A 26786-nucleotide genomic window follows, 5' to 3' on the forward strand; every position below is an offset into this window, starting at 1 on the left:
GTAGATTTGCTCATACATAGTATCACTCAAGGTGTAGACATGCGGCTCATCTTTCTTAGGATACAAGGGGAACTTTAGGCATCTAACCAAGTGCCAGTACATGGAAGCAAGAGGTCTATCATCTAACAACACATATTGATCAAAGTGTCCCTTGACTCTATCGTAAAAGTACCCCTCAACATAGTAGGAGTTCCTCTTGATCCGATTGTGTCATGCATCCTTCTGATTTGTGATGGATAGCCTCTTCTCTCCATGCAACACCTCAATATATAAAAATCACAGTCTTCTTCCTCAACATTGATTGTAAAGTTACCTCCAACATGCAAGGCATCACTCAAACCATTGTGGTGGTTGGCGTACATGGGTGCATTAATCTCCTCGTTGCTTAAAACAACATCTTCATCTATGTTAGCCTTTACTGGTAGGATCTTGCATGTTTTGGTTGCAAAACCATGGACTTACATGGTGCAGCATGTGTTGGTTGCAAAACAGTTGTGGAACATTGTGCAAGGCCATGATGTACATCTGCCTTCTATGGATATAGGGTTCATTGATAATGGTACATGCTCTAGTAGTACTATTGCTAGAGTTCTTTTTCCATCTACTCAATAGGCATGTTGGGATGGTTAAGATGCGCAAGCACATGCATATATTGCTCTATCCATGAAGTGCTCTATTATTCCTCACATTCATTTAGAAAAAACAATAAAATAGACTTTGGATATTCTAGCTAGTTTGTATGCAGGTCGTAATGAGGCAAAAATCTCATATTTGCATAAAAAATTAGAATCTAAGATTATGCAAGAGGATGATGATATGGATGTATTTATTGCCGAGATTAAAGATCTCAAGGAGCAATTGATTGCTATTGGAGAGGTCATCCTTGACCATACACTTGTGCAAATAGTACTTGATGCATTATCGAATTTGTATCAAACTTTTGCTTACACTTGGATGCTTCTAACTTATAAAGTTTCATGCCTTGGTTAGTATTCCATTACAGGAGGATCAATCCAAGAAAAACAAGGCTAAAGAGCATCATGCTATTATTCAAGCTTTCTTGGATGCTCAACAAAGGAGAAGTGGTAATAACCCTTCTAATGATTCATTTGTAGGTAGCAAGCATGTAGCTCTTCCTTCTTCTAGCAACAACAAGTCTAAGAAATCTGGCGGTAAGGGAAAGAAGAAGTCGAGATGCAATTATTGAAAGGCATTTGATCATCTCATTAAGCAATGTCCTAAGATTAAGACTAAGAGGCTCGAAAGAAAGAGGAAAATGTAGTTGTTGCAAATGCTTCTTCATATGCAAATTTTGCAAATGTTCTACATGATGAAAAATGGGCTTTTAGTGTGTAGTGCCAATATGGCCCTTCCATTCATGATGCATGCATGTCAAATTTTATGCATTATGTATGGTATTTTGACAATGGTGCAACCAGGCACATTATGTCTCATTTTGATTTGTTCACATCTATTATGGTTGTCCCTAAAATGGGAATATTGTCATGTGTGCCAACAATGCCTCTTATCCAATTAAAGGAGTTTTAAAGATTGTACTTACCACTACAAATCATGGAAATTCTTTCACTTGTTGATGCTTCGTATGTACCTAAGATCAAGAAAAACTTATTGTCTACATTTGCTTTTGCAAATCTTGGATTTGTAGTGAAATTTGTGGATGATAGATGTAATGTACATGATCTCAATCGTGATGGTACTATTGTGGCATCTTGCACTTTTTTTTGTGGGCCATATAAGCACAATGAAAGTAATAAATTTGTGGAAGACTCAGCATGTGCAATTAGAGATTCAAACGTTTTTTTAGATCCAAAACTATGTCATGCACATTTTGGGCATCAAAATTTTGGTAGCTTGTAGCATTTGCTGAAATCTGATATGGTAGGCTCATTGCCCCCTTTGGATGCACCATCTAAGCATGTTTGCAAAGGTTGTATTTTAGGGAAAATGCAGCATTTTAGATTTTTGAAAGATGGTACTGTGCAGGATACTGGCAAGTTGGGGCTTGTTCATAGTGATGTTTGTGGCCAAATGAAAAATCCTTCTTTCGATAACCATTTGTACTTTGTGACTTTCATTGATGATCATGCAAGGCATGCATTGTGACATTTGCTAAAGGTAAAGTCCAAAGTTTTTATGTGCTTTAAGCAATTTTTGGTGATGGCTGAAAATATATATGGTTGTACTATGGGCACCCTCCATTTAGATCGAGGGGAGGGGAATATATGTGTAAATAATTCAATGCAATTATGGCTAGTTGTGGGATAAAACACCCATGTACAATGCCATATATCCCTCAACAAAATGGTGTTGGTGAGAGGAAAAATAGATCACTTATGAAGATGGCATGATGATGGTTCAAAGTCAAGCTTTGCCACACGTGTTTTGGCTTGCGAATGTCATGTGTGTCACATATGTACGTAACATGTGTCCCACTAAAGTATAATCATTTGACTACATGTGGCTTTTGAAATAGTCTGACTGAGAGCACTTAGATGTAAAGAATGTGAATGATGTATATCTTATCATTTTTGTGTATGTGGATGATTTTTTGCTCACTGGTCCCAATGAGATACATATTGCTGAATGTAAGGTTGATTTGAATGCCACATTTGAGACATCAAATTGTGATGGAGGAATCAAACACGATATGTAGAGAATATTCCATTCACATTCATGAGTGATGCATTTACAATTTCCTTTGCCACACACATATGTACTTTCTTTGCGTCAATGTGCATGTCAACACTAATTGCTCTTGTACCATTACCCTAGTCTTCTCTGTGAGGGTTTTGGATGATCATGTGTGAACATTGTGTTTATGGGTGCCATGATGGATCATTAGTCTCATTGCAATCTCATCCAAGGGCATGACAGAGTGTTTACCACAACGCAGAGGAGCGGGAAATGGAAAAAAGGAAATAGCAAAAGGCGCATGACAAAAGGAAGAAAAAGGTGCCTTAACCGATAACCAGACCCTAAAAAAATTAAAAGCACGGGCACGACCCTCAGGAAGTCTTAGAGTCGCCCAAGGAAAGTAAAAGAGTAAAAAGCGCACCATTAAGTGTGAAAGCGCTCCTGAATCCTTGTAAAAGAGCGCCAGGCTCACTCCTGTGCAAATTGTATGCATTAGTTGGGAATAGGATAGATTAGAACGGTGGGAAATGAGAAATGGACCTAGGCTAATGGCCGGCCATGTAAAAAAGGGGATGACCGCCCATGAAAAGTAGGGGATGTATATAAAGTTCAAAAAGTGAATGAGAAGATCATTCTTGTGTGTGGCCAAAGCTTCTTCTTCTTCTTCTCTTGTTTCTTGCCTTCTTGCTTGTGCTTGAAAGAGGGATTGAGAGAGTGTGAGGGAGTGAGAGAGTGATTATGTGAGAGTGAGGGATCTTGGAGAAGAAGCTCTCCATCTTCTCTCTTCATCTTCCCCTCCTCTCTTCTCTTCTCTTAGCTCGCGTATGGCTATGGAGGATGAAGCTCATGGGAGAGGGATTGAGGTTGCTTGAGCTTGCTTGAGCTTGCCTCAAGGATCTGGAGCTACCGGTGCGCAAGAAAGAGGAGGGTACTCGATCGAGCATCAAGGTAAGCTCACTACACCCATAAGGTAGGCATTGCGCGTCGGCTATGTGAGAGGTAGCCATGGCCGCTCGGTTCGAAACACTTGAGCAATAAGTGGTCCATAGGTCTCGGGGTAGAGCTTGTAGCTCCCTCCATTTTGGTTCCATTGCTGGGACCGACGGAATCGAGCCTTGAGCACCGCGCGTATCAAATCGAGCATAGAAGTAGGGTTTGCAGCCCGAACCGGTGCTCGAGATAGCTAGGAGATTTAGGAGGTTTTAATCCGTGAAACAAGTAAGTGTTTTGGTTTGTTTGAAGCATTAGTGTAGGACTACCATTCTGCATCTCTGTTTTACATTTTGGCTACACTAGATTAAGGTTAGATTAGGTTAAGAAAAGAGAAAACAGAAGGTTTTGGCTGCTGCTGGAAACAGGGAAACAAGGGACCAGATTCAAATTTCTGGGTAAAACAGGGAAAAGGTAACTGGCTTTAAGGTTTTGCAGTGCTATGAAAGGACCTTAAGAGGCTTGGGAGGCCAGGGCAAACCTCATTTCACTGGTTAGCTTTGTGAGAGAGAGAGAGAGAGAGGTTGTGGTTGCCAGGAAGAGGGAGCACTATCACGATTCTGGGTGCCATCGATTTGTGCTACTCCAGGTGAGTCTGGTGTTTCTTAGTAGTGCCCTAATCATATCTGGAAAGTCTCTTGTGATTGTGTGTAGCAGGCGTCAAGTGGGATCGAAACGCATCGAAATCGCGCCTGTCGCCAGACACAATCAGACCAGGTCTCAGTGGTCCAATTCCCAGAATGGGACCACCAGAGTCCTAGAGTCGGACCGTTCGATTCCAAGAATCGGACCATCTGACTGAGGGAGTCAAACTGCGTGCTAGTCAGACCATCCAACATTCAGATCGGACCAACCAATTTTAGAATCGGACCCCACTACCGGATCGGACAGTCCGATCGGACGTGCCACGTGGCACTCGGACCACTCTGTCCGACTGCAAGAATCAGACCATTCGACTACTAGACTCGGACCACTCTGTCCGACTACAAGAATCGGATCATCCGAGTACTAGATTCAGACCAGTCCTGTCCAACTGCAAGAATCGGATCCGTCCGACTACTAGAGTTGGACCAGCCCTATCCGATTCCCAGAATCGGACAGTCCGATTCTGGGAATCAGACCATCCTTCCAGAAGGAAAAATAAATATCTTTAGTTGACCCTGCCATAGACCTGACCCCCAAGACACAACCCTGAACACTCCCAAGACCCAGTTTGACCATTAGAACCTCAAAGACCAATCGAAATTAGAGCAGAATAGAAAACGCAGCACAGACCTTCAGAAAGACCATAGAATAGCCGGGAACCAAGCTTAGAACTCAAATCAGGCTAAGAATGTGGAGAGAAACAGAGTGGACTTCGCATTAAACACTTTCTGCATCAGCACTTCACTCTTGTGTCCCACTAAGTTTGCACTGCAAGAAAAGAGAAAAGCATGTTTTTCGCACCAAGCACCATGAAAGCACTATGCATAACATGTGAAAAAGGATTGCAACTGCTTTCAAATAACAAGGAACACATTAGGATATCTAATAACATTAAGGAACCCACTAGTAGGAGAAGACCCCAAGACTTAGATAGGTGCCTGAGTGCCCTACTAGTAGGACCTGGAGAAGAACGAAGACACGGAAAGCAACAATATAGAGGAGAGGACCAATTAGACTTAGGAGAATTTCCAACCTCAGTCCAGGAACTGGTCCACAACTACGATCTACTCACTAGGACCGTGATCCAGAGCAGATCTGCAGAGGAAGTGGTAGCAAACCTGGAAGAAGAGAGAAGAGCAATCAAGAGAGCGCTAGAAGGCATAATTGCCTACAACCATGAGCAAAGGGCTAGAAGGCTACAGCAAGACGTAGGTATATACGAGGCTAGACGAGTGCTAGACCTAGCTGGAGCGGCCAAATCTGGACCGAATGTAGAGAGGGAACGGGTAGTAGAGGCTGACATGACATTGAGTGAACTGGTAGCAAAGCGACTCTTGGACAATACGTCCATTGAACAGAGCGCTACTGCCCTAGCCACCACGCTACTATCGGGATTGGGAGTCACGCAAGGGGCTAAAGGGCAGGCTAGAATCCCCATCGTAGCAAAACAACTAGCTAGATACGAACCTAGCAGTGACCCGTAAAGCTTCATGGAGCAGTTCGAGCAAGTATGTGAGGCAAACGGTCTTACAGACCTTGCGCAGCGAGCTCAAGCTTTCGGCCTGTGCTTAGGCGATAAGGGGAGGACCTGGTATTCTAGTCTAGATGACGCAGAATGTACAAACTTTGTTCGCCTTAAGGGCCTCTTCATCACCTGCTTTTCATCGGTTGAACTCCTCAGAATCATGAGCCTCGGCCAAGCCCTTTCCTCCACTTCCCCTTTTTCTGTCGTTCTCTTCCCTCCATTGCTCCTCTTTCTTCCACGACTTTCCCTCTTTTTCCAGCAGCATTCCCCCCAAATTAGATTCCCCCTTCTCCTCTTTTAGTTGAGCGGAAAAAAAAACTCCTCTTTGACAAGAATAACTCTAGTTTCTTTACACCCTTAGGAGATCTATGCACCAACTTTGATTTTGACCTTGAGGACTAACGTAGGGTATCTTTGGAGTCATGAATTGCCCCATTAACAGTCAGCTTTACGATGAGTGATCTGCGCACAAACTTCAACTTCAGCCTTGAGGATTGGGTGGCAAAATGCTCCCTCGGTGCTTCACTAGTGCTGTTAATAGCCCCATTGAAGGATTCCTTTACTCGCTTAAGCAGCTTTTGAGAGACTTCCTTCAACTCTATTTCATTAGATAATCAACTTCCACAAAGCTTCCTTTGATTCCACAATTACCTACACTTTTCTTAGAGATCATCATTGAAATTATCAGCTTGATAATGTCCTTTGGCATCGGTTTTTTATATTTTTCTAACACACACACATCATGCATCCAAACAGAATCACACGCACACACTAACGGAATATATACATTGGATGCGGGTTATTGTAATGCATCTCACACACAATGAATCACACGCGGAAAAATAACACAAATGCACAACAAAAAAAAATGGAGGTGTATACGGCTCGGATGCGCAGCAGCACGACATCCACCCCTCTAAACCTGCGCATCCTCCGGATGAGCCAACTATCCAGGATCATTCAAGTCCACAAACAGGTCGAGTCCTTCATCAGTTTCTAGTGGACCTATTTCTCCATCTGCTTCATCATCCATATTCTCTGCTTCTTCTGCTTGACTTTCTTCTACCTGCTCTTCTTCTGCCAATGCTTCAAGTAAATATTCTTCATCTTCTCTTGTCTTGAAAATCTTGACCCGTTTTCCAGCAATGGGCACCCTCAATACTGTTCCATCTAATTCAGCCAACTCATAGGTACCATTGTCAAAAACTTGTTTCACCTCATACGGTCCAAACCATCTTTGAACCATTTTTCTCATGCTACTATGCTGATTCTCTAGACTACTGTCGTAGATTAGAACCCAATCTCCTTCTTTTATGGCTCTAGGCCTCAAGCGATGCCTCAAATCAAACCTGTTCTTGTTTCTGAGTCGGGCTGCCTTCAAACGATCAACTGCTAACTGCACATCTTCTGTCCTTCTCTCTAGTTGACGAATCCGAAGAGCTAGAAGCTCCTCCCTTGATAAATTCTCATGCCATGGAAGAACACTCCACGTGAGAGCACAGATTTCTGTAGGCATGACAGGCTTTTGCCTATACATCAACTCTGCAGGCATATATCCAGTAGTCACGCTATGTGTAGAGCGGTCTGCCCACAATGCAAAAGGTAGTAATCTCGGCCAATCTCCAATCCAACCTCTAAAAGCTTTTGCCAATGCTTTAACTATTGGCGGATGTCCTCTTTTGCTCTTGTCATTTCCCTCTGGATTATAGGCAGTAGTAAGAGCCAACTTAATCCCAAGCCGTGAGAAAAATTCTCTAGCTTCGTCTGCATCTAGCTCTCCACGATCAACTATAATCTTGCCTATACATCCATACTTGCAAAATATTTCTTCCAACAAGAATTTACATACTGTAGTGGTGGTCTTCGTCCGCAAAGATCTGCCTTTAACATAGTTTGTAAGATCCTCCCTAGCCAAGACAAGATATCTCATCTACCAAAGTCCCACTGGCAAAGTAACCAAGTCTACCACCCACTTATAATGCATACATAGTGGATAGGTCGGATGCAACTCATCACGATGCCGCACTAAAGAGTAAAGCTGACAGTCCCTGCAAGTCTCCACAAAGTGGGAAACATCTTTATACATCCCTTTCCACCAGTATCTTTCTTTGATTTTCTCATAGGTAGCCCACACACCTCTATGACCAGCCCATGAGCTCTCATGAAACTCTCGCATAATCTGTATCTGCATCGCTACCTCACAAACTACTCTCAAGGGCAAGCCGCCTCTCTTCTTTGGATGCTTCCAAAGAAAACCATCTTTTAAGAAATACCCATAAGCCTTCCTTTTGATTTTCTTAAATTCATCATCTGTCCAATCAGCTCTTCGAGTCAATGAACTTAGATACTGTCCAATTTGCAGCCACTCATCAACATAAAGTTCTTCAATAAAGGCTTCAACAGTAGATACATGACAATCATGAACAAGGACAGAAGCTACTAACTCTGTCTCATCATCTTCTGCAAGCATTGACTCCTCATCCTCATATCTCACCCTAGATAACATGTCAGCAACTGGATTATCTTTCCCTGCTATGTGTCGAAATTCTGGATTCAATGATTTGATATAGGCAATCCACCGAAGCATCGCTATATCTGGAGTCGAGCAGCTAGTAATCATGCCAAGCAAAGGCAAACAATCTGTTTCCACAACAACTGAAGCTCCAATAAAATACCCTTTATCACACTTCAGTGCAGTGTCTACTCCCCACAACTCTCTTTTAATCTGCGGATATCTCCTCTGTCGCTCATTAAGAACTTTAGCTCCAAAGCGGATTGCATATCTATTTCCATCAGCATCATCCTGTCCCACTGCCCAACCTATGCCAATAGGGCTAGTATCAACTGTCAACATGATTGGCCATCCACACTGTTAATCCGCCTTGCGAAGAGTAGGAGCTGACTGCAACAGCTTCTTGAGTTTACGCATGGCTTTCGAATGCTCTCATCCCAATGAAATTTCTGCCCCTTTCAAAGCAGCTGATAGAGAACATCTGCTATGTGAGCAAAATGAGGAATCCAAATCATGTAAAATACACAAGCTCCCACAAATCTCCGCACCTCTGAAGTAGTCGAGCAATACTCTGCAATCTTGCTTATGGCATCCACCTTTGCAGGTGAAGGCTTCCTGCCAACCATAATAACCAACCATATGCCCAACTATGATGACTTCATTAACACCAAAGACAGATTTCAGCCCTGAAAGAGTCAAGTTTACCTCCTCTAATCGTGTCAATATTTGCTCACAAGCAACCAAGTGTTCAACCACAAAATGTCTACATCCTCGCCAATCAAGACTTTCATTCTTTTCTTCTTCTGCACAACCCTTAATAGGCACATCATCTAGGAAAGGCATGGTATACTGCGGAATATAGTCTCGTAGAACTCTATGCATAGAATTCATCATATGAGCAACTGAGTTGGTGGCACCTTGAGGCAAGGTACACATCCTCACAAGACCAATAGGCGTCCGCATAGTAGTAATATCCTTGCTTTCCAAGGCAAGCTAAAACTGATCATAACCTGAATACAAGTCACCTAGAGAATAGATGGCTCGTCCTGCAAAAGCCTCAGCAAATTCATCCACAACTGGACCTGTTCCCACATTCCTGATTGTCACTTTGTTCACGGGCTGCATATCCTGAATAAATCTCAAAGTACCATTCTTCTTTGGTACAGTAAACCACCTGTTAGAATAGGGTGTAGAAGAGGGTTCCAAAATCCCCATAATCTTCTCATTCAACAACTCTATCAGCTTTGGCAAGTGTGCTTTAGGGACAGGTATAGGACATATATTCCATGGTACATGAGGGAGAGTGAAGATGACCATAGGTGCAACCAATTCGGGACTAATGCAGCCAATTTCATGAGGAAAGAAAGCAAATGCCTTACCATGACGTCCAAGCATCTCTCTAAAACATTCTTTTTCCACTGGAAGCAAGAAATCATCATTTCCAATCTTCAATTCTGCAAGAGTTTCAGCTGTAAATTTATGTCCAATATTTGCAGGATCTCTCAACATAGGCTGCTTCATAGCTTTTTCTATCTGCTCATCACTATCAGGAGGAAGCGGCCCTGTAACCGGCTTAACCTTCTTATCAACTGTTTTATACTTCGTGTCAACCTTGCAGGCACTCTTTTCTTTGCTGCAATTTCTGCAAATTTTCAGCAACTCTCAATTCTGTTGGCTGAAAGATTTCAGCCCTTTGCTCTATGGACTGCATGGGTGCAGCCTGAAACTCTGTATGCTGAAATTTTTCAGCATTCAACTCTGTTGGCTGAATAAATTCAGCCCTCAGCTCTATGGACTGCATGGGTGCAGCCTCATACTCCATATGCTGAATTTTTCTAGCATTTAACTCTGTTGGCTGAAAGGTTTCAGCCCTCTGCAACTCTGTAAGCTGATCAAGATCAGCCATAAATTCAGTTTGCTGAGTTTTCTCAGCCTCTAACTCTGTTTTCAGCATAAAATCAGAAATTTCATGATACATATCCAAGGTTTGCACATGTATGATCTTTGAACCCTTACATACATCAGTTTTCAGCATTATTCCCATCTCAAACAATGTATCTGCATAAGACATCCCTTCATACAATCCATCTACATGCTCTTCTGCTTGCAAAATACCTGCAATCTTCAATTCTTTCTCCTTACAACCAATTACTGCCTGGCAGCTCTAGGAAAATCTGAAATTTTCTGATAACTCACTGAACTATCTGAAGAAAAACCAACAAAATTAGTGGAGAAATACTAGCTGCCAGGAGGCGAGATCTCCTCTTTTCTCCACTCCCTACCACTGGCGTCTCGCAAGACAGCGGTACCTAATGAAAATCCAACTCCTTCGCAGGTAGTGGTGCCTCACGCAAGGAGTCCCTGTTTCTCGGATGATTTACCCCAACAGTCATAAACTGAACAGCTCACATACCATCCTTACTGCGTATCCGCGCATAAGCTGAGCCGTCATCCATCACTTTCGTTTCCATTCTTGCTTCTGTAATGAAAGGCTGTCCAAGAATAATCAGATAAGAGCAAGAATCCTGAACAAAGCAATGATAATCCTCTTCAACATTACCAATAGAAATTCTGATACTCGGACAAGCAGCATACATATCACCAGAAGTATTATTGGTGGCTCTCATGCGCCAGCCATGCTCTGCATCCATAGGCCACTTGCCACTCTCATAAACACCTCGAGCAATAAGATTAATCTCGGAACCATGATCGACTAAAGCGACCAAAGGAATCTGTTTCTCTCCAATCCTTACCACCGTCTCAGTGGTTGCTCTAGCCCAATGACTACGTGAAAAATGGCTGCGAGGAATGAGAATAGGGGTATCATCATCTTCATACTGCATAGGCTGAACTATTTGCTCCAATTGCGAATTGAAAGAAGCATTCTCAACCATCACTGCATCATCATGCTCTTCCCCAAGAGCTCCATGCCATAATCCCTGTAAAGCAGGTCCTTCCATCGCATGTTGTTTCCTCCGCAAAAGATCCTGCATCTGATCCTGTATTTCTCTTCTAGCAATCCCAAGAGCTTCTCCAACAGTAAAAGTGACTTCACTATTCAAAATTCTTTCATGAAAAATCTTACTCATATCCGTATACATATTAATGTCTGACAAGAGCTTGAATCATGGCTCCTTTCTTGGTTGCTTCTTCTCTTTCATCTACTTGTCACCCATAGGTTGTTCAGGACCTGATTGAGCTGGAGAACTTGTCATAGGTGGAGCTGTAATAGGTGGTGAAACAAAGTCACCCCCTCTAGTCTTTTTGGAGGTGCTGAGACCCTCCTCATCTCTTCTTCTCTTTTCCTCAACCATGGCATCTAAACCCTGTGTTTTCGCCATATAAGCAAAAATAGAATACTTGTCAACAGGAGAATCCCATCCCGTTTCTCCTCGAATTCTGGAGCCCACACAAGTCATAGTAGATGCCTGAACTTTCCCTCTTCTCGCTATCTCCAAGGCAGAGGACCATAAAGAAGAGTCTCCATCTGATTTCTGCTCAAGCTGGACTCCATAAGCTGAAGCATCTCCTCGAACACTCACATAAGCTGATCGCGCAGCCATATCATCAACGAGCTTCTTCATACCTCCCTTACCAAAGTTCGTATCAAGAGGAGCACCAGTCTCTGTCAACCATATCTTCCCATCTTGTCCCCAAAACACTACATTCTTCTTATGCGCTTCCTGAAAAGCATCACAATCTCTGCAGTGTTGGTGCTCTGTACTATCGCACCAAATACATCGTCTCCCTTTTCTTTGACCAACTGGAAAAGCAGTCGCTGGAGCAGGTGCTACAGCATGTACTGACATAAGTTGCTCCTTTAACTTACCAACTTCAGCTTTGACTGCTTCAATCGTCAAATCTGCCAAGCCTTTAATAACATCATCTACAGATAAGGGCACTGGAGCAGCAGGAACTGATGGATTTACAACAGGAGGAGTAGGCTTAGGCATAGAACTTGCAGCAGGGGTAGAAGAAGAAGTCTCCAAGGATTTTTCAGAAGCAGATCCTGTATTACGATGCAATCGTACTCTCCTGCGCTGCTTCTTAACAAGAGCATTCACAGCATCAATGACATGTCTCCACTCGGTCTTTAAACCTGAATCAGTAGCTTGATCTTCCAAAAGATCATCCAACTTTTCCTGTAAATCAGCATCAGCAGCTTGTAAAAATAATTCCACTTTCTGCATCTCCAAAGCTTGCTACTCAGTTCCATCCAACTGATCATAGCGGTTCTCAAACTCTCGCAGAAGGGCGGTAACTGAAAGTCCCTTATTAGGCATAGAAACCCATGCTAAGAAATTCCTGCGGTTCATAAGACCTATATCCTCCAGGAAATATTCATCTTTTAATGCCTTCTTAAACTCTGCCCAACCTGCATGTGTTTCTTGAATTTCTGAAATTCGGACTTCAAGAGCGCGCACCACGATCCGCAAGAAGTAGCGGCTCCAAACATCTTGAGAAACCCCAAAAAACTTCATCTTTTCTTCATACAAATGCAGGTAAGTTGACACTTGTTGGCCATTAAACTGCTTCATCTCCTGTTGGATAGCTTTCAAGGCATCCATGGCATCATTATCACATTTCGCATGAGCTTGCTGCTGCATATAGATTGTAAATGACTGAAACAGATTCTTCATGACATTGTCATCTGTCATCTCTTCTTGCGAGTCTCCCATCTTGCTGAAAAGTGACGCAACACTTTTACGTCGGGTTCACCAGAAATGTCGTAGATTTCGTGTAAGGGCTGCTGAACACGGAGTTCAAGTTGCAACAAGTGAAGAGACTAACAAGAAGAAATCGAATTTTTGATGCCAAAGTTCACTATATTCCTTGTCAAGTGAGTTACATGAAGTTCATGTTCAGAAAAAAATCTGAAGTATCTCATAAACTATTTTGCATTCAGGTGTATGATGACAGTTACATTGAACAGAATAATGGGCATTAACTAATAATCCAGTCAAGCATGTCCCTTAGTGCAGAGAACCAGTTGTACAACACTTCTGATTTCTGATGCTCTCAGAGGTTTCTATCAAATACGAAAAACCAATAATTTAAGGGATCTCAAAGCAGTACAGTCCCGTTCTTAAACAGGTATCAGGAGGTTGGAAGTATCAATCAAGGGCCGTCAGCTGCATCAAGTGAGTACAGTCGCTTTCCCTCAGCAAGATCCCACAGCATTGCTACACCATCCTTGCCACCACTAGCACAGAGTGAACCATCAGGAGAGACAGTAACACTGTTGACATAACCAGTATAACCAGTCTGTCCCAGGAGATTTGAGCGCAGCTTGCATTGATGTGTAGAAGAATTCTTGTACTGATCTTATCGTTGCAACTGTCATGCTTTTAGACAGAAATCATCTGAAAACCACTGAAGCTTAACCATTCTCCTTGATCATGCCTGTGAAGGTATAAAGCTGTTCCTCTTATCGATAGAACTAGCAGCTGTTGCAGACGAAGATTTCGCTCTTCTTATCAATAAGGAACTAGATTTAATAGAAGCAAAGCGGAAGCATTTCAATCTTTGTGCCTCTACAATTCCTGTGTTCCTGCGTCCTCCAACTCTTAGCTTAATGGAAAAAGGGAGTTTCTCTGTCCTACTAGAGACGTCTCTCTTTTGATCCCGTTTTCCCCGTCCTGGATGGTTTACTTGCACTCACCAAGCATGTTCCAGAGCTTAATGGTGTGATTACGAGAGGCAGACACAATCTGGCGGTTGTCAACAGAGAAGGCAACCGAGAGGACATCCTTGCTGTGGCCAACCAAGCGGCGGGTGGTGGAGCCAGCATTGAGGTCCCAGAGGTGGAGCTCATCGTCCCAGGATCCTGAGAGTGCAAACTGGCCGTCAGAGGAGATGACAACGTCCTGGACGAATCTTCCTTCCCCAAAAGAATGCACTATAACAACTGGTAGGCGGCCACGAGCTACAGAGTAGCTTGAAAGGGAGGTGCTCCGATGGACGTTCACCTGGTGGTTGGCGATTGATTGAAGCATAAGTTCTTGATAGGTGGAAACAACGTGAGCCACCTCTGATCTCTTTTAGCAACCGTAACAATAGTTCAACATGTAGCCAAGAAGCCAGAAAAATCTGCGATCTGTCTCCCTCCTGGTGAACAGTTGTCATGGAATCTTTGGAGCCTTCGTGCTTCTTCCATATTTTCCATCATGTGTAGTTGCTGTTGCCGTAGAGCTATCGTCTTCATATAGCTAACATCAAAATGGTTGAAGGTCGCACTGGGCTCTGACCTGTTTTATAACAAAGCGGCGCAGAGCCTGAACTGCATCTGGTTCACGCTGAAAAGAATTGACTAACTCCATAATTAGCTTCCTTCCCATGGTTTAGCCTGCTTTTCATCGGTTGAACTCCTCAGAATCATGAGCCTCGGCCAAGCCCTTTCCTCCACTTCCCCTTTTTCTGTCGTTCTCTTCCCTCCATTGCTCCTCTTTCTTCCACGACTTCCCCTCTTTTTTTAGCAGCATTCCCCCCAAATTAGATTCCCCCTTCTCCTCTTTTAGTTGAGCGGAAAAAAAAACTCCTCTTTGACAAGAATAACTCTAGTTTCTTTACACCCTTAGGAGATCTATGCACCAACTTTGATTTTGACCTTGAGGACTAACGTAGGGTATCTTTGGAGTCATGAATTGCCCCATTAACAGTCAGCTTTACGATGAGTGATCTGCGCACAAACTTCAACTTCAGCCTTGAGGATTGGGTGGCAAAATGCTCCCTCGGTGCTTCACTAGTGCTGTCAATAGCCCCGTTGAAGGATTCCTTTACTCTCTTAAGCAGCTTTTGAGAGACTTCCTTCAACTCTATTTCATTAGATGATCGGCTTCCACAAAGCTTCCTTTGATTCCACAATTCCCTACACTTTTCTTAGAGATCATCATTGAAATTATCAGCTTGATAATGTCCTTTGGCATCGGTTTTTCATATTTTTCTAACACACACACATCATGCATCCAAACAGAATCACACACACACACTAACGGAATATATACATTGGATGCGGGTTATCGTAATGCATCTCACACACAATGAATCACACGCGGAAAAATAACACAAATGCACAACAAAAAAAAATGGAGGTGTATACGGCTCGGATGCGCAGCAGCACGACACCGCCCCCCATGGCGTTTCATTTTTTGGGTTTTAAGCTCTTCTCTTTGTACTCTACTAAGGCAACATAGCATTTCCAAGCTTCTTTGGGCGCAATGGGAAAAATGTTGTGGATTTTTTGGACAACCTTGAGATGGCCTTCCTTGTCTCTGGGAGGGATGATGAAGCATTAAAGTTGAGGGCTTTTCCTTTGGTGCTCAAGGAAGAAGCTAGAATGTGGTTCCAAACTCTAAATCCGGCCCAAAGAGCTGAATGGGAGGGATTGAAGGCAGCTTTCTTGCAGAGATTTCAACAAACTAACTCAGCTGAAGAGTTATGGAAATGGCTTTTGGCCCTCCATCAAAGTGATCCTTATGGTTATGCAACTTACGAGGAAGGGTTTTTGAAGCTTTGGGGACAGTGGTCGGACTCACTGAACCCTGGAGAGAGAGCTCCAAACTGCCTTCAAAAGGATCAATTTATTTCAGGTTTGTACCCCTTGCTCAAGCAGAAGGTAAATGTGAAATTTCCAAACACTTTTGAAGATGCTTTGAGAATCACTAGGGAAAAGAATCGAAATATCCTCTACCAAGCCCAAGCTAGCCAAGCAGTTTTAGGAAACAACATCACAACTATGGAAGCCTCTCAAGTTCCCCCAAATGTATCTAATACACCAGGCCTTGTTAGAGGTCAAGAAGACATGATCCAACAAATAAACAATCTTACTAATCAACTAGAGGGCTTGAGAGTGAATCTTGTGCAAGGTGTAAGAAGACCTATCGAGGGGAATGGTGGGAATCGACCACAAATTCGGCGACAAGTAAGGGAGATGTGTTACAACTGTGGAGAAAATGGACATGGCATGCACAATTGTCCTTACCCTAGAAGATATGATCACCCTGCCAGAGGTCCTCGACAAAAAGTAATCCCTCCTCGTGCTAGGACTCAAGAGCAAGAGCAGTCACGACCTGCAATTTTACAACCACCTTATGTTCAAGCTGAAACCCCTACTGTTCAACCAAATGTTAATGTCATAAAAATAGAGGAGGTGGTCATGGATAGAAGGCTCCAAGAAGAAATAGCGAGAGGTAAGATGTAGTAGAGACCATGCCTATCAAGTGGGTACGTGTCCAAACTGAGGCAAGCAAGGAAGCAATCAATGAGGCAAGTACATCACGGGCACCTAGAGATGAAGGGAAGAAGAGAAAGACTCGAGCTAGGTCTTAAATTGATATCTCCGACTTCCCTTTGGGTTCTTGGACACAACCTTATGATCTGGTAGTAGCAGATGTGAGCTCTCAAGGGCCAAAAATTACTTGGCCACAACTACTTCATGTCTCTCCAAAGCTACGATGACAATGGTCAAAAATGGTAAGCACAAGGGCAAGGCAAGGTAAAATGGTTAGTGCAATCAAGGCATATGGACTCAAAGATATAGTGCCTATAGTGGGGGCTCAAATCAAAGGTTAACGGATTCGAAAAACATACATCGACAGTGGAGCAAAGGTTTGTGTCATGACAGAAAAGCTTATGCATCAATTAGGTTTAGAAGTAATGGAATCCTCAACCTTCAGGGCAAAGATGGCTAACAATGATGTGGTCACATGTGTGGGTGTAGTGAAAGCTTTGAGAGTTTCTATTTTTGGAATCACTGCAACAGTGGATGTTTATGTGATGCCAGTAAAGGGAGAAGGATATCCCCTCATCCTAGGGAGACCTTGGCTTATGGGCATCGAAGCTAGGCAAGATTGTGGGCAACAGGAGATCTGGAGTTGAGGCCACGTAAGGTGGGTGGCCACGATCAAAAGGTGGTTTACAACTTGAAGAGTGGGTGTCAAGAGAACCTTAAACTAGAAACGTCTACCGACGAGTGGAGCTCAAGTGGATGTTCCTCATCGGTAGAAGAGGAAGAGAGTTCAAGTGGAGAGAGTGATAGCACTCTCGAAATTATGGGTGTCACCTTAAAGGAACCTACCTCATTAGAAGACAACCCAAGAATCCAAGGAGAAAATGTGTGGGATGCTAGCCTAGAGAAGATGATATCCAAGGATATAAAGGATGAAGAAAGGGAGGGTTATGTGAATGTTCTCAAGAAGCATGCATCATTGTTTATCTCTGATTATACTCACATTACAGGTGTCACTGCAGTGAATCATCACATCCAACTCAAAGAAGGAAACAAACCTATAGCACAAAGATTGAGAAGACTGGGAGTTGTGCAACAGGATGCACTGTTGACAGAGGTGAAGAGACTCTTGAATGCAGGATTCATATACCCAGTGGAAGATTTAGAATGGGTCTCCCCAGTAGTAGTGAGGCCAAAGAAAAATGGTAAGTGGCGAGTATGCATAGATTACAAGCCACTAAATGCTACAACAAAGAGGGACCACTTCCCTCTCCTATTTCAGGATGAAATCTTGAATGAAGTAGCGGGACATGAGCGGTATACAGTGTGTGATGGCTACTCAGGCTACTTCCAGATTCGTATTGTAGAGGAGGATCAAAAGAAGACCACTTTTATCACACCATGGGGCTGTTTTGCCTTTCGGGTCATGCCCTTTGGTCTCACAAATGCCCCAGCAACCTTTCAACGATTCATGAATATGGTATTCCAACCTTACTTTGGTAAGTCCATAAGGGTTTTCATAGATGACTTTTGTATTTACAGCTCAAGGAACACACATCTATGCAAGGTTGATGAAGGATTTACTCGCTTAGCTAGGTTGGGTGGACAACTAAATAAGGATAAATGTCACATTGGGGAAAGCAAGGTTACACTACTAGGGCATGTAGTGTCAATTGAAGGAATTGAGGTAGATCCAAATAAGGTAGAAACATTGCTAGCTCTACCTTCCCCAACCTCCATCAAACAATTAGCCTCCTTCTTACAAAAGCTAAGATATTTGGGTAGATTTATACACTTACTCTCTCAGGCCATATATCCCCTACAGCAAACTGACGCGCCAAGAAACACTTGTATGGAGTGAACAAAGTGAAGGATATTTTAAGGAGATAAAGAAAATGTTGGGATCACTTCCTATAATCCTCCAGCCTTGTTGGGAAGAAACATTCTTTGTAAACCCTAGTGTGGGAGAAGAGGCCATTGGTGCTGCTCTCCTACAAAAAGATCCAAAAACATCCTTTATGAGGCCTGTGTATTTTGCCAGCCGCCTCATGAAATCCTCAGAGAAGGCTTACACCTCCATGGAACAACTAGTGTTGGCCCTCATGTTTGCAGTAACCAAATTTCGGCCATATTTGCTTCCAAAGAGGTTTGTGATCATCACTGTGGAGGATATGTTTCCCTATGCACTACAATATATGGAAATCTCTGACAAAATAGCAAAGTGGGTGGTCTGACTTCAAGATTTTGATTATACAGTGCAGTTTGAAAAAACAACTTGGGCATGCTTGGTTGATATTTTGACAAACAGGTGCTATGAGAAAAATCTCAAGGTGAAAAGAAAGAACCTTCCACTACCCCCATCCATAAAAACTCTTGTAGATGCTTATAGCCTCTACTTTGATGGTGCATACAAGAGAACTAAGGATAAGGTAGCTGCAGGCATCGTTGTTTTCTCTCCTTTAGAAGAGAAAATCTATGGTGAAGGAATCATCTTGGAAGGTGTCCACTCTAACAATGAGGCAGAATATCAAGCTTTAATTCATGGTCTTTGTTGGTGTCTTAGTAATTCAATCAAGAAGTTGAATGCTTTTGGAGACTCCATGCTATTGGTAAGGCATATGCAAGGTACATGGGCATGCAAAAATACAAATCTCTCTAGTAAAATGAGAGAGGCCAAATCTCTTATGAGAAGATTTAGGGAGGCACAAGTACATCATGTGCCAAGAGACCAAAACAAAGATGCCGACCATCTCGCATCATCAAAGCTGAATGAGTCAATGGTGGGAGCAGTGGCTATCAAACCCCCACTTCGACAAGGCAAGGAAGACTTAGAAGATATTCTACATCTCTTAGAGCAAGGAGAAGCTCCCAAACACTTGACTAAGGGAGAAAGACAGTGGCTAGCTCGGAAGGCTACAAGATATCGCATGGTAAATGATAGTTTGTATTGTCTTGGTAAGGATGGTGTGCTTAGGAAAGTGCCTTAAAAATGGGAAATTGAAGAAATCTTAAAAGCTTGCCATGATGATGTGTGTGGAGGCCACTTTGCACACGACATCACAAGTAGGAAGGTTCTACAAGCCGGCTTTACTTGGCCCAGTCTACACCGAGATGTCAAATATTGGTGTCAAACATGTGAAGAATGTCAGAAATCAGGACCACGACGGCTCATAGCAGAACCCCAAACCCCAATCAAGGTCTATGGACCCTTTGAGAAGTGGGGAATTGATGCCATAGGGCCTCTACCACACACTCCATCAGGAAAAGAGTATATTATCATGGGGGTAGATTACATGACTAGATGGGCCGAGGCTATGCCAACTAGAAGAATCACTACTAAGTAAGTGAGTAAATTCATCTTTGACCACATTTGTTGTAGGTTTGGTACCCCTCTTGAAATACTATCAGATAGAGGATCAGGGTTAGAGCTAATGTGGTGGGTGAACTCATGAAAAAGCTAAATATTCAACGACGACACTCTACCCCTTACTACCCTCAATGCAATGGATTGGTGGAAAAGGTAAATGGAATGATTTGTAAAATTATCAGCAAATAGGTACATTCAAGGCCCCAGGATTGGGACAAACACCTTAGTGGAGCTCTATGGGCTTACAAAATCTCCTTCAAAACCATGTTAGGGTTCACACCTTTTCATCTAGTTTATGGACAAGAGGCTCTTTTGCCTATTGAGGTGAAATTAGCTAGCCTTCAGGTATTAGGTGGCACAGTAGGCTCTCAAAAGGAGAAGTTACATCAAAGATTACTGGACCTAGAGAGGCTACAATTGGATCATGAAGAAGCCATCAACCACTACTCCCACGAAGCTCAGAAGCATAGAGAAAAGTTCAACAAGAAGCTAACAGATAAAAACATCAAGGAGGGATCTTTAGTCCTTCGATATGATAAACGCTTTGATAAACGAAAGCATGGCAAGTTTCTCTACCGGTGGGAGGGACCGTTTTTTGTCACAAAAAATTTCAACAATGGCTCCTACAAACTTCAAGACATTGAGGGAAAAGTGCACAAGACCAGGGTAAATGGATGGCGCTTAAAACCCTATCACATCAGGGTGGGGTCAGCTCAAGATACCAAAGAGTGTCTAGAGGCATAAATACCTCTAGCCAGGTTGGGGGGGACTATATGATCTGAGAAAATCACAAAAAAATATTTGTCTAACACTTTGTTGATTTTTTGTACATTTGGAGCTTTGAAATAAAGAAGAGGGTGGGAACAACCTCTTGGAAAATCCAAGAAATCACTGGATGGAAATATTTCATGGACCAGTTTACCAAGTGGGGGTGAAGAGTAAAGATCAATGGAGGAAGGTAAAGGGAAAATGTATAATGTGAAAAGAAAAGATATGAAATGGATTTGGAGCCATCCAAAGGGCATGTGAGGCTCATAATGTCATGACTTTGGAGCCTTATGATAATTCAACCAAATGGGACCCTTCTTGGAAGCATTAGTGGAAGGAAAATCAGGCACATGATTTTGTAAGATTTTATAAAATACTTCCACTCCGATTCCAAAAAACTTTTCAACATGAAAGTTGTAGCACGTGAGCTAAAGTTTTGGTTGGTATTTTTTTATAATTTTTTGGAGCTACGAGTCAGGAGATATGGCCAAAATGGTGGATGCCAACTTTTTTCAACTGCGGTCGAGACCACCTCCCAATTTTATACACACCCATATTTTCTTCCCCACACTTAACACTTCCATAAAACATCATTCATTAGACTCCCAACCCTTTTCCTTCTCTTCTCCTCTCTCTCAAGCTAATAAACCATTAGAATTCCCCTCCTAAATCACCCTCAAATCATCCTTAATTGTAGTAGTAATGTATGAACTCTCATTACTCTCTCTCTATTATTGCTAGATATGATCTTATTTTATGAAGATTCTCTATATTTTTTTATAGGAGAGCTCTTGGACTCAAGCTATGGGGGGAGAATGGAGACAACTCACCTATGATGGAGCTTGATTAAGTACAAATTGGTCAATAAAACATCTAGATGGAGCTTCCACATTGGTGGAACCGCCTTACTGCAGCTTTGGTGGTGTTAATTCCTAGTATATCTTAACCTCCTCTCTAAACACCCTCAAGGCCTATATAAAGAGGCATTCTCCTTTGTAATTTGCAAGAAGAGAGAGAGCCAAGAGGCCTCCTTCAGCCCTATTGAGCCTTCCCTATTCTCTCTCATGAGCTTATGAAATTCCCTTCCCCTACTATAGCTTATGCATGCTCTACAATGTAATAAGCCCATGCTATTAGTGTCCATATTGTGTATGTTGGTTATGTCCTGAGGGTTCTCTATCTCTTAAATTTATTGATTCATCTATTTTTTTTTAGTTCTCTCTCTCTCTCACTCACTCTCTCTCACACACACACACTCTCTCTCTCTCTCCCTCTCTTAGTTTTCCTCTCTTCTCCCTCACAATCTCCTCTCCCTCTTGCATAGCATCCTAGTCCGCTCTTCCATGACTAGGTGGTGCCCTTACCTCATTCACTTTGTGGCAGAAGGGAGTTTGGCATAGTATAGAGACTGCCATACCAAATTTCCTTCGTCAGATTGCATGCGTGCATATATGTCACACAGACGATCAAACGCACGCAAGGCACTCAAGAGTGGGGTTGCAAAGCCTTAGTGGCTAAACGCGGACGATTGGTGCCGACTGAGGGAGGCTACAGATTCTCTAGGACGTTAGAGTCAGCAACGCGAGGTGGCCAGGGCACGACTAGAGGCCGAAGTGGTCCATCATCTTGGGAGTGGCGGCCATAGGACATATCTGGAGGACTTTGTAAGTTTTTCTTTTGTTTTGCTTGCTTATTTTTTTGCAATATCCTTTGTATTGACAATCATGTTTCTAACAGTTAGTATTTTGTTTTCTTTGCAGCACTCCATTACAAATCGCGATCCGACCGGCCTTAAGACTCGATATGCAGTGGGGCACGGTCTCACTGCATTGATCGACCAATTGTATAGACACGGCAGCCCTGTAAGTCACTCATCTTTCTTGTCCGTAGTTACCATGTTTAATTAGAATGCATTATTGTATGGTGGACTGATGTGTAGTTGTTTCTTTTTTTGCAGAGTCTATTCGATGCTACTTTGCGGACAGGACGAGTTTTCGAATGGCGAGGATATATATCTCACCCTTGGATCCCTGGAGCTCACACACCCTTGTTTTTTGATCACCTAATGTGTGTAGACATTTTCTATGTAGTAGTGATATCTTGTCATGATTGTACCAGTCTCTTTCATTATGCGATCATGTATTTATTTCATGTATCAGTGTTATGTTTTAAGTACACTTTGTTTTTGTTTTACACAAGCATTGCACACAGTGCAGAAACTATTGCCCTACCACCAAAAAAAAAATCCCTGTTACCGTCACTATTAGCTCGCAACTTTACCTACACGTGTTGTTATTCGCATTTGCGACGCTGATACCGATGCAATTAGCGACGTTGATACCGGCATTGGTACCAACTGTTCTATGGCATCGCCAATAACGACGCTTTTTGCGATGACAGGGGCAAATTTTGTTATTTGCATTTTCATCGCTTTTAACGTCAGTATAAGGCCTATATCTTGTAGTGGAAATCCTTACGCCAGAAAGAATCCTAAAACATGAGGATAAACTATTAAGGACAGGAAAATCTTGCATTGGTATCTTGTCAAATTTATGAACTATCCCCATGAATATGCTAAATGGATGCAAGAACCTCAACTCCAAGATTCAATTGCTCTATTACAGGAATATAAGTTCCAAAATGATTTGCGAGATTTGCGAACAAATGGTGTAAATGATATTCAAGATGAATAAATGAAATTATTTGTCTTTGGTATACTTAATGCTTTAAAAGTGTTTAATCAAATAAACATAATTAATGAAAGAGGATCAGCTTTTGGCTAGCATAGCCCACCCAAGCACCTACTAGTCTCACCATCTAATTCATGAAAGGATCATTAATCTAATAAGAGTAAGAAGGGGCAATAAGTAAAGACTACTTAGCTTGGTTCCGTCGGCTACGTGATTTCTAGGATCAGCCACCTAGTCAAAGAACGAGTTGTGTGCTCAAATGTGGATCTAGAGCACAAAGGCTAAGGTTCCTCATATCCAAAAGTATGATCACAACAGGTCATAGGATATAAAAGGAGGAAACATTGGAGTCTTTCCTAGCAAAAAGCATGGTTAGACGTAACCATAATGCAAAGGATAGGAGAGCATCACTTTCCAGATTGCTAATAGTCTTCAATGAATTTGGAGAGACAAAAGTAATGTGAAATGAAAAGTAATCTCTAACCCTAAACCAAAATGTGCACTATGTGACCAAGTTGTTTTAAAATGCAGAGAAACACTTAGGAATCCAATAGCAAAAGTCATAATCAATCACATAGAGGATTATGAAGCATAAAAGGGAATGTCCTAAAGACCTCATTACAAAAGATACAGTCCTAAATGACCCAAGGGGACTATAGTGTAAAAAGGGAGGAATGTTACCCATAATGGGTAAAGATTATCCCCATTATAGAAACCATAGTCCCACTAACTATGATGTAAAGAAAGTGGACACCCCAATATTTACAAAGGCATAATCGAGGATGATTATGACGTAAAGGGGGAAATGGTACTAAAATCCTATTTTCTAACCTAACTAGCTTAACCATGGACTTCTACCAAGGGAAACTGACCATTATTCCAAGGTAAGTCACCCTAAGCTAATGATAGGAAGGATAAGAAGGTTGGATTTGAGATTGATTCATTGGCCAAATAAGTGCCAAAAGGAGACATGAGACTCTCAAGAGCCTAGGAAGTGATGAGAGGAAGCTACAATATTTTTCAAAGCTTAATTCTGATAAGTTATGACCCCAGAATGGCCAAAACATTGCATTATAAGGCTCAAATAGAGCAAAAATGGCACAATTATGGTCGAAAAAGTGGACACATGGGATCCAAAGAGGGGGAGGATGGAGATGCATGTGCCCAAGGCTAGGGTGTGTGGAAAAAAACCCTAGGCGCCTAGTTTTACTACTATATTGGGATAGTTGACCATGGCCCCCCTCTTTGGGGGCCAAATAAAGCAAAAAGGGGCCTAATAATAGGGGCCCAGGGGGCTTTCTAGCCCAAAATAGATGGAAAAGGAGGCACCTCCTCTTCCTCTTTCTATTCTTAGCCCAAGCCCGCTCCCCCCCCCCCCCCCCCCCCCCGATCCTATAAAAAAAAGGGGCCAGTGTTTCCCACTTATCAAACATTTTCTCCCACTAAGGGGCATAAGCGGCTTGAGGAGACTCTACCATATCTTCACCAAACTGAAGGCTAAGGTATAATTTGTGAATACAAGCAACTCTTTTCACTCTTCCTTAGGATTCCCTCATACATAGGCTCTTAGAAGCTCTTCTCTTTCCCTTGCTTCCATTAGTATGATCCACACCTTCTTTTCAAGCGGAAAACCTAAGCCCTTGCAAGTACCAGTACAACAAAAATGCTACTAGAATTGCTATAGCAATTCTCTATGCTTCCTAACCCCTCATAAGAGGATTTTATATCCACAAACACCTCTTGATGTGTTTTGAAAGGCTATTATTTGAGCAATTTCAATACAATTTTCCTTTTTGAGGGGGGTGGCTAGCCTCAAGAAATCTGACCCTCTATACTGTGTCATGGTCCATTGACTCCATGTTTTCCATTTATTCTCTCTTTGATTTAAAGAATTAACAAATATACAAAATCTATTTGTGCAATTAACAAACTTCTTAGCATTCACACACACTTTGAAGGATTCAAGCTAACAATGAAAGACAAGGGCAATAAGACACTAGTAAGGATTCAAAATAACCCAAGCATGGCTGGTGTCACTATTCCAAAATGGGCTAAAAGAATGTTTACATGAAGAAATTGCCATATTAGATAAATGCATTCGAGAAGCACTAGATTTGGTCTCGAAATTTGATATCTACAAAGACTTTGAGGTGGGTCTAGATGAAATAAACCCCATCGAACTAGTGTTGAGTTATGAGAGACCAAATGAAAATATAGGCCAAGAAGACACTACCAACCAAAGCAGTGAGTTGTTAATTGAAGTGAACACCATAGTTGCTAAATTAGTTCAAAAATTGAGAAACATGCACAATGGCTATGACGTGGTCCAAAATTTGTCAACTTATGAGCCATCGATTGACTACTACGAGCCAAGAAACCTTGCTAGAAATTATTTCGAAGGGCCGATAGCATCATCAAACAACCCACTACACCCACAAAAAATTATTAGGCATCCCCAACCTCTTCGTGAATAAGCTCAACCAAGGGGTTATGTGCAAATAATAGATGGTCAGATAGCCATAGTGCCACCAAAGATATACCACAAAGAGGCTAGTAGCTCGATACGACCACCTCTTGGATTTCTGGTTAAAGCATCTCCTCTTCCAATCATAAAAGAACCCAAAACATCTAGCTTGGATGATCAATATCTAGAGAAGCCACCAGCAAGACCAAAACTTGTTGCTTCCCTTGGTATGACTCCAAACAAGTCGAAGGAGTAACATAGCTAAAACCTATTTCTCCTCATATTGAGACTTCATACATGCAAAAAGAGCCCCTAGAAATGTCAAGACTTGGGCAAAGCAATGCTTATGAACCAATGATAGTGCTCGATGTAGAAGGAAAGTGGCAAAAAGAGCTTTGGAATGTGATGTGCAATTTCAAAGATGGTAATAACACACTAGGATCTACTCCCTTTGATGAGGTGATGTAGAAAGACAAACTCTAGACCTAGAAATAGGAGCCATGTATGGTGACATAGGTTTGGCAAGATCTCAAACTAGTAAACCTGATTCACTGAGAACCCTACCATCATGAATAGAAGAATACAAGGACAAGTGTGAGATTCGGCGATTGCCCTCTCAACATAAAGCCACATCGCCTACGATGGATACAAGGCATTTAACAAAGTCCACACTGATGCACGATACTACTCATGGATCTCTTGAAAATAAGAACAAACATGTGGAGAAAAGTGGCCAAATATATTGAGAAAATGGGGATCATAGATGGCATAGCAACTCTGAGAAGATAGATGGAAAATAGAGAAAACCTAACAAAAGCGCTACAACCAGTTCCCATAAACAAAGTTGGTGAATATTGAAAGGGAGAAAATGGTATTACAACTCTTCCTATTGAGTACAATATTGTCAAAATCGTAGCTGTACTCGATAGCAGAGCTGGAGCTG

The 26786-nt window shown here is 42.2% G+C and overlaps 2 pseudogenes; one reads left to right on the plus strand and one right to left on the minus strand.

The window, feature by feature from the left end:
• The first annotated feature begins 462 nt into the window (after nucleotides 1–462).
• Nucleotides 463–5862, plus strand: LOC148020168 (uncharacterized; annotated as a pseudogene).
• Nucleotides 5863–13445: 7583 nt separating this feature from the next.
• LOC148020169 (small ribosomal subunit protein RACK1 pseudogene) lies at nucleotides 13446–14665 on the minus strand (annotated as a pseudogene).
• Nucleotides 14666–26786: the final 12121 nt, after the last annotated feature.

The sequence above is a fragment of the Lygodium microphyllum genome, chromosome 19, assembly GCF_053477565.2.
Source record: "Lygodium microphyllum isolate KBCC chromosome 19, Lygodium_microphyllum_v1.1.10, whole genome shotgun sequence".
NCBI classification, from domain to species: domain Eukaryota; kingdom Viridiplantae; phylum Streptophyta; class Polypodiopsida; order Schizaeales; family Lygodiaceae; genus Lygodium; species Lygodium microphyllum.